This window comes from Mustela lutreola, chromosome 13, assembly GCF_030435805.1.
Source record: "Mustela lutreola isolate mMusLut2 chromosome 13, mMusLut2.pri, whole genome shotgun sequence".
In the NCBI taxonomy this organism is placed as follows: Eukaryota; Metazoa; Chordata; class Mammalia; order Carnivora; family Mustelidae; genus Mustela; species Mustela lutreola.
The window spans coordinates 64,368,353-64,381,033 of NC_081302.1; the positions used below are offsets into that span (position 1 = coordinate 64,368,353).

Consider the following 12,681-nt stretch of genomic DNA (forward strand, 5'->3'; position numbering starts at 1 on the left):
AAGCTGTTCAGTCATCCTTCAGTTCTTCAGAAGGAACTATTCTATGAATATTTGTAGATTTGGTGTGGCCATGGAGAAGGTGAAGTCGGGGTCTTCCTACATCACCACTGTGGAATGGAATCTCAGTTTCCCTTATCAGCTGCTCTATAATGACCTTACCTCGCTGCTCCATAATGACCTTATGGCCATCCCACCAAATACCTGGGGTATGTGGGGTAACTCCTATCTGCTCCATATGTTTTCATCCTTTATTAGGCTAGCCTGGGTGTGTTCTTATGTAACAGCAAAAAGGCAAGAGCTAGAGTGGAATCTTATAAGGATTTTTGCAATTACCTGCTTTATGTCATTCCGTTGACCAAATAAATTCATATGATAGAGCCCTATAGGGAAGGATAAAGTATTTGAATTATTCATGAAATCATTTAAGGCAGGGAAGTTTTTCTTTACATGCAAAAATTTAAAAACAATAACTAGTCCATATTCATAGTCTTGAGACTTGAGCAGTCAAAATCAATTTACAAAAGTTCAAAAAGGGGGGCACCTGGGTGGCTCAGTAGGTTATGTCTCTGCCTTCGGCTCAGGTCATGATCTCAGGGTCCTGGAATTGAGCCCCGAATCGGGCTCTCTGCTCAGTGGGGAGCCTGCTTCTCCCTCTCTCTCTGCCTGCCCCTCTGTCTGCTTGTGATCTTTCTCTCTGTCAAATAAACAAATAAAATCTTTAAAAAAATAAAAAGTTCAAAAAGGTCTTAAGGAGAGTGTAAACCACATCTTATCTAGGTTATGTTATGTGTAAGTAAGACATGATTCTACTACTCCCTTGACGAATTTTGAAAAATTTTCCAAACTGCTATTTAATGTGGAAACTACTTTATTCATTCCATAATGGGAATAGTTATGAAGTAATTTGAGCAGGGTCCATTGAATGGATTATGGCACTTCAGGATAACCATCTTCAAATTGCCAGAATCCATCTCTAGGAATAGAGCATCCTTTGCCAATATTACTTTTCAGTAGCTTGGGCTGAGAACTGTGAGTTAATTACAACTTGTCTAAATGAATTCATTTTTCTTTGTAGATTTAGTGATGATAAATATAAATTTAGCAACACTTAATATTGGCTAGGGTGTTAAAAAGCCATAAACTTTGGGGTGCCTGGGTGGCTCAGTGGGTTAAAGCCTCTGCCTTTGGCTCAGGTCATGATCCCAGGGTCCTAGAATCGAGACCCACATCGGGTTCTCTGCTCAGCAGGGAACCTGCTTCCTCCTTGCTCTCTCTGCCTGCATCTCTTCCTACTTGTAATCGGTCTGTCAAATAAATAAATAAAATCTTTTTTAAAAAAGCTACAAACTTCATTAAGTATGTAAGTCAAAGAAAAGATATTACTCTTGGCTTCAAGAGTGTTCTCTAGACCACTGAGGTTTCTGTTGTTGTTGTTGTTTTCAGTTCTGAGCACTTATCTCCTTGGGGTATTGACAATGTTCTAGTAAACCATGATCTTTTTACCATTTTTAATAGACATAATAGAAGAAGAGATGAGAAATCATCAGTTTTCATAAAACTCATGAATCATAAACCTCCCCCCAAATCATATCTACTATCCATATGAATATTTTACCTTACTCTTTTGCCAGAGTGCAGGCTTATGTCTGAGCTATTAGTTCAGGTACCTGGGCTGACTGAGAATGAGGCAGTGGAGCTATGCTGGTGCTTGCATGTTCAATGATAACGTATCCTGGACTGAGCATGTCTTTGTTGTTTTTAAGATGAAAGCCATCTACAAACTAACAACTTGGACTAGAGGATGTGAAATTCAGATATCGGCATGATTAATTTCTGAGAGAATACAAAGTGGTCATGTAGTTCCCCTTCACTCTTAAGAGGGAATAAATGTGCAGGATTGGATTTTGAACAATGGATAGTAATATGTAGAGCAATGGACAGTAACATGTAGAGCAAACAGATTTAATATGCAGCAAATTTGCTAATATAAATATCAAGTATTTCCGAGAAGTAGCAAGATTGGACATATGTGGGAATAAGGAAGCAAGCACTATGGTGGAAGTGTCAACAAGTGTGGCCAGTGCTACCACGGCATGCAGGCAAAGAGGTTGCACTTTCATCTCCAGATCATGGAATGTGCTAAGATAGACAGTAGCTTCCAGTGTAAACTCTTCTGGTTAGTTAATATATTGTGAACACAGAGAAAGGGTTGGCCTATTTAGGACAAAGTTGGAGGTTATTGCAAAAAGGGTTTCAAAGAGTAGACAGCATTTTTCACTTTCCCAAGAGTTTCTGGAATTGTAAACTTAAGGCTATTGAAAAAAAGGAGATCTGCAGTACCTACATTGCTAAAAATCTTCTCAGTTATCTTTTAGTTTTTGACCTTAGTATAATTACATATTCCTTATTCTGGTTGAGGACAAAAACTATCCATTTAGTCCCCCAAAAGGTGGTTTCTTGGAAGAGTTGAACGGTCTTTTAGATGCTTTTTGTCTCTGTTGACCCAGTTAGTTTAAGAGGTATTTATAGTCTTCAGGTAAACAATTTAGATCCGAAAACATAGCAGCAAGTTATCTTTGTATTGAGTCAAGGATGGACTCTTGGAGAAAATTCATAACTTGAGATCATTTTTTTAAACATATAGAGAAACATGAGGTGATTTTTTTTAAATCTCTAAAACTTAGCCATCCAAGTATTTTTTTAAAGATTTTTATTTATGTATTTGACAGAGAGAGAGAGAGAGAGAGATCACAAGTAGGCAGAGAGGCAGGCAGAGGGGGAGAGGAAAGCAGGCTCCCTGCTGAGCAGAGAGCCCGATGCGGGGCTCAATCCCAGGACCCTGAGATCATTACCTGAGCTGAAGGCAGAGGCTTAACCCACTGAGCCTCCCAGGCGCCCCCCATGATTTTTTTTTTTAATTAAAAAAGCAAATGCTGAATATCTGTAAGTGTGGTGTACTAAGGAAGACTGCACATAAATTAAACATTGTGAAATGTTTGCTTATTGAGAGAATGAAGGGCAAAATGGTATTCTAATGGTTGCATGATATTTCATTGTGCTATAATCAAGCTTGAATGTTGGATAGTTAGGTGTCAGTAACATGAATAATGCGGCTGGTGGTGTGTATTATCGAGGGCATGTAGTGCATGGAGCACTGGGTGTGGTGCATAAACAATGAATTCTGGAACACGGAAAAGAAATTTTAAAAAAACATTGATAATGCAGCATCAGAGGCACAAAGGTTTAAAGGCATAAAGCCTTCTCTCATAGGTTCCTAGGAATTAAATTCCCTGGTAATGGGGTATGAGTATTTTGGGGATTCTCAATATATATTACCAAATCCAAGGGATTATGTTAGCAATAAATCAAAATCTTTATTTTCATGCCATCTTTGCGAACATTGGATTTTCCCATTTGAAAAGTAAAGGGCTAATTTCATGGGTGAAAATGGGATTTTATTGTTGTTTAGACTTCTCTGTTGGTGAGGTGAACATTTATCTATATAGTTTGTTATGCAGTTAAATTTTCTCTTTAATGAATTTATTTATGTCCTAGGCCCATTTATCTATAGGTTGAGGGAGTATTATTTAAATTGTTTTGAGAGTTACTAGTTTATACTAGTATAACTAGTTTATAGGTAATATTAGACACAGTTCCCATCCACTCCATTTTACTGAAAATGATTTTTCCCTGTTCTTTGTTTTTTGCACTGTGGCATTTTTTTAATGGAAATCTCAATTTTTTTTTAAAGATTTTATTCATTTATTTGAGAGAGAGAGAGAGAGGTCACAGGTAGGCAGAGAGGCAGGCAGAGAGAGAGGGGGGAACAGGCTCCCCACTGAGCAGAGAGCCTGGTGCGGGGCTTGATCCCAGACCCTGAGATCATGACCTGAGCTGAAGGCAGAAGCTTAACCCACTGAGCCACCCAGGCACCTAGCCTCTGCCTTCAGCTAAATCTGTTGATCTTCCATTGATTCAATATTTTGTTTTTCTTGATCTAAAGAATTGATTAATATGCACTTTAACTTCCTAGAGATATTTGTGGTTTTTTAAAATATCTGATTTTTTACTCCATCTGGATTTCATTTTAGTGTAAAGGATTTCATGAAATCTTGATGCATATGAGTCTGTTCCCCTATTCCAGCATTATACAGACTCAGAGTATTTATCTTTTTTATTTACGATTTCCTATTGACAATTTAACCACTTGATCATTTTGATGTTTTTTCTTTTTCTCAATATGAAGCTAGTAAACAATGGTCAGGGTAGTATACTCATCAATTTTTAAGCATTTTTACAGTCAATTTGTTGTACAGAGACACAGGGTCAGTGTGTGTTTCAAATGGATAACATTGTTAGAAATACTGTATTTGTATGTGATGGTAACTGTACATTAGATCATTATTTCTTATTTGAAAAGTTATGCATATATGCATATTTGTGTGTGTGTGTATATATATATACACTTACACGCATATGTATTCATTTTAGAAAATATGCAAAGGTGATCCAAAAAAGTCTCCATATTGCCACCACTTAATTAAAATTTAATATAATGTGTTTGTTTTTTTTATCATGCATATATAGACACACAATCATACCACACATTTTGCATTATTTATTCACTTAAATAGCGCATAGGTTGACTGTAATATCCAGATCATGATCTAAAAAAACTATCTCTTTGGGCACCTGGGTAGCTCAGTTGGTTGAGCCTGGGATTCTTGGTTCTGGCTCAGGTCATGATCTCAAGGTTGTGAGATGGAGGCCCACATCAAGCTCCATGCTAAGTGTGGAGTATGCTAAAGATTCTCTCTCCCACACCCCCACTTCCTCTTACTCATGGTCTTTCTTTTTTCTAAAATAAATCAATCTTTTTAAAAAATTAAAAAATATAAATAACCTATCTATTCAAAAATAGATCTAGATAAGAATCATATATTACTATGAAATCATAATTTTCACATGTTTATGTAAGGCTAGCTAACTGTCTGTGGTAGCTTTAAGCAATGTGTATTTGTAGTAGACATTATTCAGGTAGTCATGCAGAACATTGTGGACTATTTGAAAACTGTCAGTGGATAAGCTAGGACTTGGAATGTAGGTACTCTATTCCCTGAATCTCCCCTAAAAGGTGCTAAGTAAAGGACAAGTGAATAAAAGGTAATGACCATTCTGGCTTACTCCTAAGGAATAGCTTATATTGGTGCCATATGGATTTATGTAAGACATGTGTCTATTTTTTCTAGGAAGTTGTGCGGTTCTTAGATACCAAACATCGAGAAGACTATCAAGTCTACAAACTATGCAGTATGTACATGGCCAGATATTTTGCTACTATATGAAACAGATCACTACATATAAGATGATTCAGTCTTCACATTTCATTTAATCATAAGTATTTGGTGGGTGATGGGAAGTGAGTTTAAAAATCTCCATCTTGCATTGGTTCTGTTTTGTAGGGGAAAAATATCTCAATAGTATAAATGCCCTGTGGGGGAGACAGGAAGCTTAAGTTGAGGCAGAGCCATTTTGGGTAGAATCTGCTCTAGTGGTGTTAGGTTTAGGAAAATACTTCTGTTTTCCCTGCTGGCTTGTGTTTTGAAGACAGACAATTCAAAAAATACATTTCCTAATTCACTAGGAGTGGGGTGTGAGGAGAGCAAAACCCAAATATGAAAAAAATCCAAATAGTCAATAAACAAGGGAAAATATGCTCAAAAACAAAACCTGTAGAAAAGAGATTATATCCCCACTTAGTATTCTGTCTTGTCTTTTCCTCTCCCTGTATATTAAACAGACATTTTCAGGAGGCAAGCGTTCTGTTTGGCCACATTGACTTCTGCTCTGTGGTAATACGTGGTAATATGATGAGTAACCTACTATAAAATTAAAAGTAAGGCCTGTTAAGTCCAAATAAGTTGGGTTACTCAAGAGGGACAAACAACTGCTATCTCTGTTTTTCAGACCCATAATATTCTTAAAAGCAACAAGAGCCAGTAAGAAAGCTCCTTTTAATGCTGGGTAAGGGGGATGCCTGGGTGGCTCAGTTGGTTAAGCATCTGCCTTTTGCTCAGGTCATGATCCCAGAGTCCTGGGATCGAGGCCCAAATCTGGTTCCCTGCTCAATGAGGAGCCTGTTTCTCTCTCTCCCTCTGCTACTCCCCCTGCTTGTGCTCTCTCTCTGACAAATAAATAAATAAAACCTTTTAAAAAAAGTTAAGGTGGATAAGGCATTTATAATAAAAAGTAGAACTTCTTCATAACTTGACCATTTATTGTGTTTATTAGGCATAGCTATCTGACCTATGTATTATTTATTTTAGGTGAAAGAGCTTATAATCCTAAGTACTTCCATGACAGGGTCCAGCGAATCAAGATTGATGATCACAATGTCCCCAGTCTAAGGTAAATTTCATGCCAAGATGGCTGTCAAAAGAAAACTAAACATACTGGACTTGATTTTTTGGATGAATTTTAAATCAACTAAAAATTTTACATTTGAAATCAGTGAGATGGTGGCATTCGCCAAGGAAGTGGATGAGTGGATGTCTCAAGATGACGAAAACATCATAGTGATTCTCAAGATGATGAAAATATCGCACTGTAAGGGAGGCAAAGGTAAAAATGTTTTTTTAACTTTTCTTTTTCTAAATAAATATTTATACATTAAAGTACAAGAAGAAGGTACATAGTTATTAGTATTAATAGTTGTTAAAATTTTGGAAGGGGGGTCGCCTAGGTGGCGCAATGGTTAAGCATGGACTCCTGGTTTCAGCTAAGGTCCTGATCTCAGGGTGGGGAGATCAAGTCCTTCACCAGGCTCTGCACTCAGCACAGAGTCTGCTTAAGTTTCTCTCTTCCTCTGCCCTTCTGCTCCCCACCCTGCCCTCTCTCACTCTTTCTCTCAAATCTCTCAAATAAATGAATACATTTTTTAAAAAAATAGTGAACATTTTTTGATGTTTGCTTCAAGACTAAAGGAAGAGAAGGAAAGGAAGTGGGGGTTGGAAGGTGACTACTAAAGGGAAGAAAATAGGAATAACAAAGCTACGAAAGATTGAGCATATTTTTTCTTGTTTATTGACTACTTGAGTTCATTTATGATTTGCAAAAATATCTATGAAAATAAAAACGTTTAATTTTATTTATTTTTTTAAAAGATTTTATTTATTTATTTGACAAAGATCACAAGTAGGCAGAGAGGCAGGCAAAGAGGGGGCTGGGGGAAGCAAGCTCCCCGCTGAGCAGAGAACCCAATGTGGGGCTTGATCCCAGGACCCTGGGATCATGACCTGAGCCAAAATCAAAAGCTTTAACCCACTGAGCCACCGAAGTTCCCCAAATTGTTTAATTGTAAATACTGTCAGAGCACTTTTAAAAAAATTTCTAATAAACATATGATGTGTTTTTATCCCCAGGGGTACAGGTCTGTGACTCGCCAGGTTTACACATTTCACAGCACTCATCATAGCACATACCCTCCCCAATGTCCATATCCCCACCACCATATCCCATCCCCAATCCCCTCAGCAAATCTCAGTCTGTTTTTTGAGATTGAGTCTTTTATGGTTTGTCTCCCTCCTGATCCCATCTTCTTTCATTTTTTCTTTTCCTACCCCCCCAAGCCCTCCATGTTGCATCTCCACTTCCTCATACCAGGGAGATCATATGATAGTTGTCTTTCTCTGTTGGACTCACTAGAGGCATAATACCCTCTAGTTCCACCCACAATGTCACAAATGGCAAGATTTCATTTCTTTTGATGGCTGCATAGTATTCCTTTATATATATATATACCACCTCTTCTATATCCATTCATCTGTTGCTGGACATCTAGGTTCTTTCCATAGTTTGCCTATTGTGAACATTGCTGCCATAAACATTCGGGTGCACGTGCCCCTTCGGAGCACCACGTTTGTATCTTTAGGATATATACCCAGCAGTGCAATCGCTGGGTCATAGGGTAGCTCTATTTTCAGTTTTTTGAGGAACCTCCACACTGTTTTCCAGAGTGGCTTCACCAGCTTGCATTCCCACCAGCAGTGTAGGAGGGTTCCCCTTTCTCCACATCTGTCATTTTCTGACTTGTTAATTTTAGCCATTCTGACTGGTGTGAGGTGGTATCTCATTGTGGTTTTGATTTGTATTTCCCTGATGCTGAGTGATGTGGAGCATTTTTTCATGTGTCTGTTGGCCATCTGGATGTCATCTTTGCAGAAATGTCTATTCATGTCCTCTGCCCATTTCTTTCTTTTTTTTAATTCATTTTTTTATTTTTCATAAACATATATTTTATCCCCAGGGGTACAGGTCTGTGAATCGCCAGGTTTATACACTACACAGCACTCACCATAGCACATAACCTCCCCATTGTCCATAACCCCACCCCCCTTCCCCCAACTCCCCTCCCCCCAGCAACCCTCTGTTTGTTTTGTGAGATTAAGAGTCACTTATTGTTTGTCTCCCTCCCAATCCCATTTCTTGATTGGAGTATTTGTTCTTTGGCTGTTGAGTTTGCTAAGCTCTTTATAGATTTTTATACTAGCCCTTTATCTGATTTGTTGTTTGCAAATATCTTCTCCCATTCTGTCAGATGTCTTTTGATTTCGTGAACTGTTTCCTTTGCTGTGCAAAAGTTTTTGATCTTGATGAAGTCCCAAAAGTTCATTTTTTCCCTTGCTTCCCTTGCCTTAGGAGATGTTCCTAGGAAGTTGCTGTGGCTGAGGTCAAAGACGTTGCTGCCTGTGTTCTCCTCAAGGATTTTGATGGATTCCTTTCTCACATGGAGGTCCTTCATCCATTTTGAGTCTATTTTTGTGTGTGGTGTAAGGAAATGGTCCAATTTCATTTTTCTGCATGTGGCTGTCCAATTTTCCCAGCACCATTTGTTGAAGAGGCTGTCTTTTTTCCATTGGACATTCTTTCCTGCTTTGTCGAAGATTAGTTGACCATAGAGTTGAGGGTCTATTTCTGGGCTCTCTATTCTGTTCCATTGATCTATGTGTCTCTTTTTATGCCAGTACCAAACTGTCTTGCTGACAACAGCTTTGTAAGAGAGCTTGAAGTCTGGAATTGTGATGCCACCAACTTTGGCTTTCTTTTTCAATATTCCTTTGGCTATTTGAGGTCTTTTCTGGTTCCATATAAATTTTAAGATTATTTGTTCTATTTCATTGAAAAAAAATGGATGGGATTTTGGTAGGGATTGCATTAAATGTGTAGATTTCGTTAGGTAGCATAGACATTTTCACAATATTTGTTCCTCTAATCCATGAGCATGGAACATTTTTCTATTTCTTTGTGTCTTCCTCAATTTCTTTCATGAGTACTTCATAGTTTTCTGAGTACAGATTCTTTGCCTGTTTGGTTGGGTTTATTCCTAGGTATTTATAGTTTTGGGTGCAACGGCAAATGAAATTGACCCCTTAATTTCTCTTTCTTCTGTCTTGCTGTTGGTGTATAGAAATGCAACTGATTTCTACGCATTGATTTTATGTCCTGGCATTTTAATGAATTCATGTACAAGTTCTAGAAGATTTGAAGTCTTTTGGGGTTTCCACATAAAGTATCATATCATCTGCAAAGAGTGGCAGTTTGACTTCTTCTTTGCCAATTTGGATGGCTTTAATTTCGTATTGTTGTCTGATTGCTGAGGCTAGGACTTCTAGTGCTCTGTTGAATAGCAGTGATGATAATGGACATCCCTTCCATGTTCCTGATCTTAGTGGAAAAGCTCAGTTTTCTCCATTGAGAATGATATTTGTGGTGGGTTTTTCATAGATAGCTTTGATGATATTGAGGTATATACCCTCTATGCCTACACTGTGTAGAATTTTGGTCAAGAAAGGATGCTATACTTTGTCAAATGCTTTTTCAGCATCTAGAAAAGTATTCATAGAAATACTATGAATAGAAAAGTATTCATCCAGTATTCATCCTGGGTATTCATCCTTTCTGATGAGGCATAATATTCCTTTATATATATGAACCTTATCTTCTTTATCCATTCGTCTGTTGAAGGGCATCTCGGTTCTTTCCACTGTTTGGTGACTGTGATGATTGCTGTTATGAACATTGGGGTACAGATGGCCCTTTTTTTCACTTCATTTGTATCTTTGGGGTAAATACCCAGTCGTGTAATTCCAGGTCATTGAATAGCTCTATTTTTAATTTCTTAAGGAATCTCCACACTGTTTTGCAAATGCTTATGTTTTAAATTAAGATAAATGACTGAAGGTAAGTATGTATCTTTTCATGCTTCCCTGCCGTCCTTGACCTGATTGGATGATAGGATATGTACTGTGTCTGTGACTGTACACAGCCACAAGGACATGGAATCTGCAAAAGTGTTTTTCAGATGGGAAAATACCAGTTATAGAGACCCAGGGATGGCCTCCAGACAGAACTGAAATGTTAACAGTCTTTACCACTGATAGAAGGGCTGGTAATAGTAAGGATTTCCTTTAGCAAGAAGCCTTTATGTAGCACAGCATGAGTTGGTAAAAAGTCTTTTTTGGAAGTACTTGGCTTAGAATGTTTTCCAAACTATGGGTTGTAAAATAAGTTTAGTTGTTCATTGAAAAAAATAAAAATAAAAAGAACAGGAAGTGGTATATATCTAAAGTTAAAGGGTAAGCTTGAAATTACACAAGTTCAGCATACTGGCTAAGACAAAAGCTACAGATAAGTGTAGAAATAAAAGACACACTGTATTTTTTAAATCAAATTTTGTATAGCAGGGCAAAAATATAATTTAAAGTAAAACATAAATTTTGAGGACGAAATAACATGAAATCAAGGGTTTGCTTTAAAATGCTATAGGGAGTGCCTGGGTCACTCAGTTGGTTAAGTGTATGACTCTTGATCTCCGCTCAGATCTAGATCTCAGGTTCATGGGTTCAAGCCCTCCACTGAGTTCTGTGCTGGGTGTGGAGCATACTTAGAATTTACCTTAATGATACCTTAATAATATCCAATTTCTGGGGCATGTGGGTGGCTCAGTCAGTTAAGTGTTTGCCTTCAGCTTGGGTCATGACCCTGGGACTCCCTGCTCACTGTGGAATCTGCTTCTCCCTCTCCTTCTGCTCCTCTCCATGCCCTTGGTCTCTCTAATGCACACACACTCTCTCAAATAAGTAAATAAAATCTTTTAAAAAGCACACTCAAGCTGGCCGCAGGGACAAGAGCATATGTATCTTTGTGAGCAGTGTGTGGAGCTCAAGTCCTTTCGTGAGAGGAGGCTACTCTCTTCCAGAGTACAGACCTTCCTTGAACTTAGTCACAGTTAAGCCTCCACACCCAGACTGAGCTTTTCCACAGTCGTATAAACTATGTCTTGGTGGAAGATTGTAGCGCTTTCCCTGGGTCTGGTTAGGTGTCCTTGCAGTTGAAAGTGGCCTATAGGAGCAACATGTGCCTCCCTTCTTGTTCCTTCCCCACAGCACAGAATTCAGAATTTTTCTTCTAAGGGAGATATTCACTCATGAGGCAGCAAACATAAGCATGCCTAGTCATATCATGGCATTCAAAAAATGTTTCTTTAATTAATGATTCTCCCTAAATTCTATGTAAAAATAAAAACAAGATCAAAATCAGGAATGCTGAGGATAGACTTTTCACCTCCACTTAAATTGAGTCTTCTGTTGTTTTGCAGAGTAGATACGTTGGATATTTTGCAGATGTGAAAAATATCTACAACATGACTCTCCCTCCAAGAAAAACAGTCAAGATTGAAAAAATTGTTATTCATTCAATTCATGGTAAGTGATTTATGTGTCATTGATGAGTTGGCCAGGGGAGAAATGTTCTGACTCTTGAGCTGTGGGATGGTTGCTCCCATGTGTACACCAACAATCCCAACTCATGGCTGTCCTTTTATGCATTCTCACATGTAACCCCTCCTGGTGGAAGAGCCCAGAAGCCCTTAGATGTCCTCTCTTCACCAGTTTGTGAGGGCTCCATCCCCTTCTGTCTTCTATTCTCACTGCTGCCTTGGCTTCAGCGCAGGGTGGGCTTTTAAGAATTGGACCCTGATGGAGAAGAGAGGAAGGGCTCATGAGCCCTGGAGACCACCTCTTCCTCATGTCCACCTCTAGTTCAGGGTTCATCTGGCAGCCCTGTACCATTTGCTCACATGAGCCTTTCAGAAACCTTCTTTTCCCTCTCATCATCCTGGTCTCTCCCTCTCCCCTCCCTCCTGCACTGTTAGTCCCCTCATCCCCAGCAACTCGAGAGGTCTTGATATGTCTTAAATACACAAAGACAAATGTCTTTTATATGTCTTAGATATGTCTTATGTCTTTGATATGTCTTGATATGTCTTAAATACCCAAACAACAAATGACATTTGTTGCCACAAATTCTCTTTTAGAAATAACTACCAAGTGCCTGCTTTGGGCAAGCCCCCTGCCAGTGTTTCGCTGTCCTCACGAAGGGGAGGAATGAGTGCGCATGGATATAAAGAGCTGACCACAGTGTTGGGGCACACACAGACTGCACCCTGCCAGCTGAGGGTCAAGGCCAAGGATAGCTTCCTAAGGAGCACCACCCAGGTCTTCCTTACCAGAATCTATGTAAACACAAAAAGGGGGTTGGGAGAAACCTGGGGTCAGGGAGGTGGTGGTTGCGGTGGCGTCTCTCAGCGTCCTTGCTTCTATTAGTTATTACCAGGAGTAAAAA

At 38.8% G+C, this 12,681-nt stretch overlaps 1 protein-coding gene and 1 pseudogene across 3 annotated transcripts in view; one reads left to right on the forward strand and one right to left on the reverse strand.

Moving 5' to 3' along the window:
* The window catches only part of LOC131814146 (mitochondrial ornithine transporter 1-like), a 395,300-nt pseudogene that overhangs the window by 266,612 nt on the left and 116,007 nt on the right, over positions 1 to 12,681 (forward strand).
* LOC131814148 (small ribosomal subunit protein mS31-like) overlaps positions 6,459 to 12,681 on the reverse strand; it is a 62,712-nt gene continuing 56,489 nt past the window's right edge. For all 3 annotated transcript variants that reach the window (XR_009347153.1, XR_009347152.1, XR_009347151.1), the window contains one exon: positions 6,459 to 6,604. The gene's annotated coding sequence lies outside the window, so the exon portion shown is untranslated. The remainder of the gene's footprint in view (positions 6,605 to 12,681) is intronic.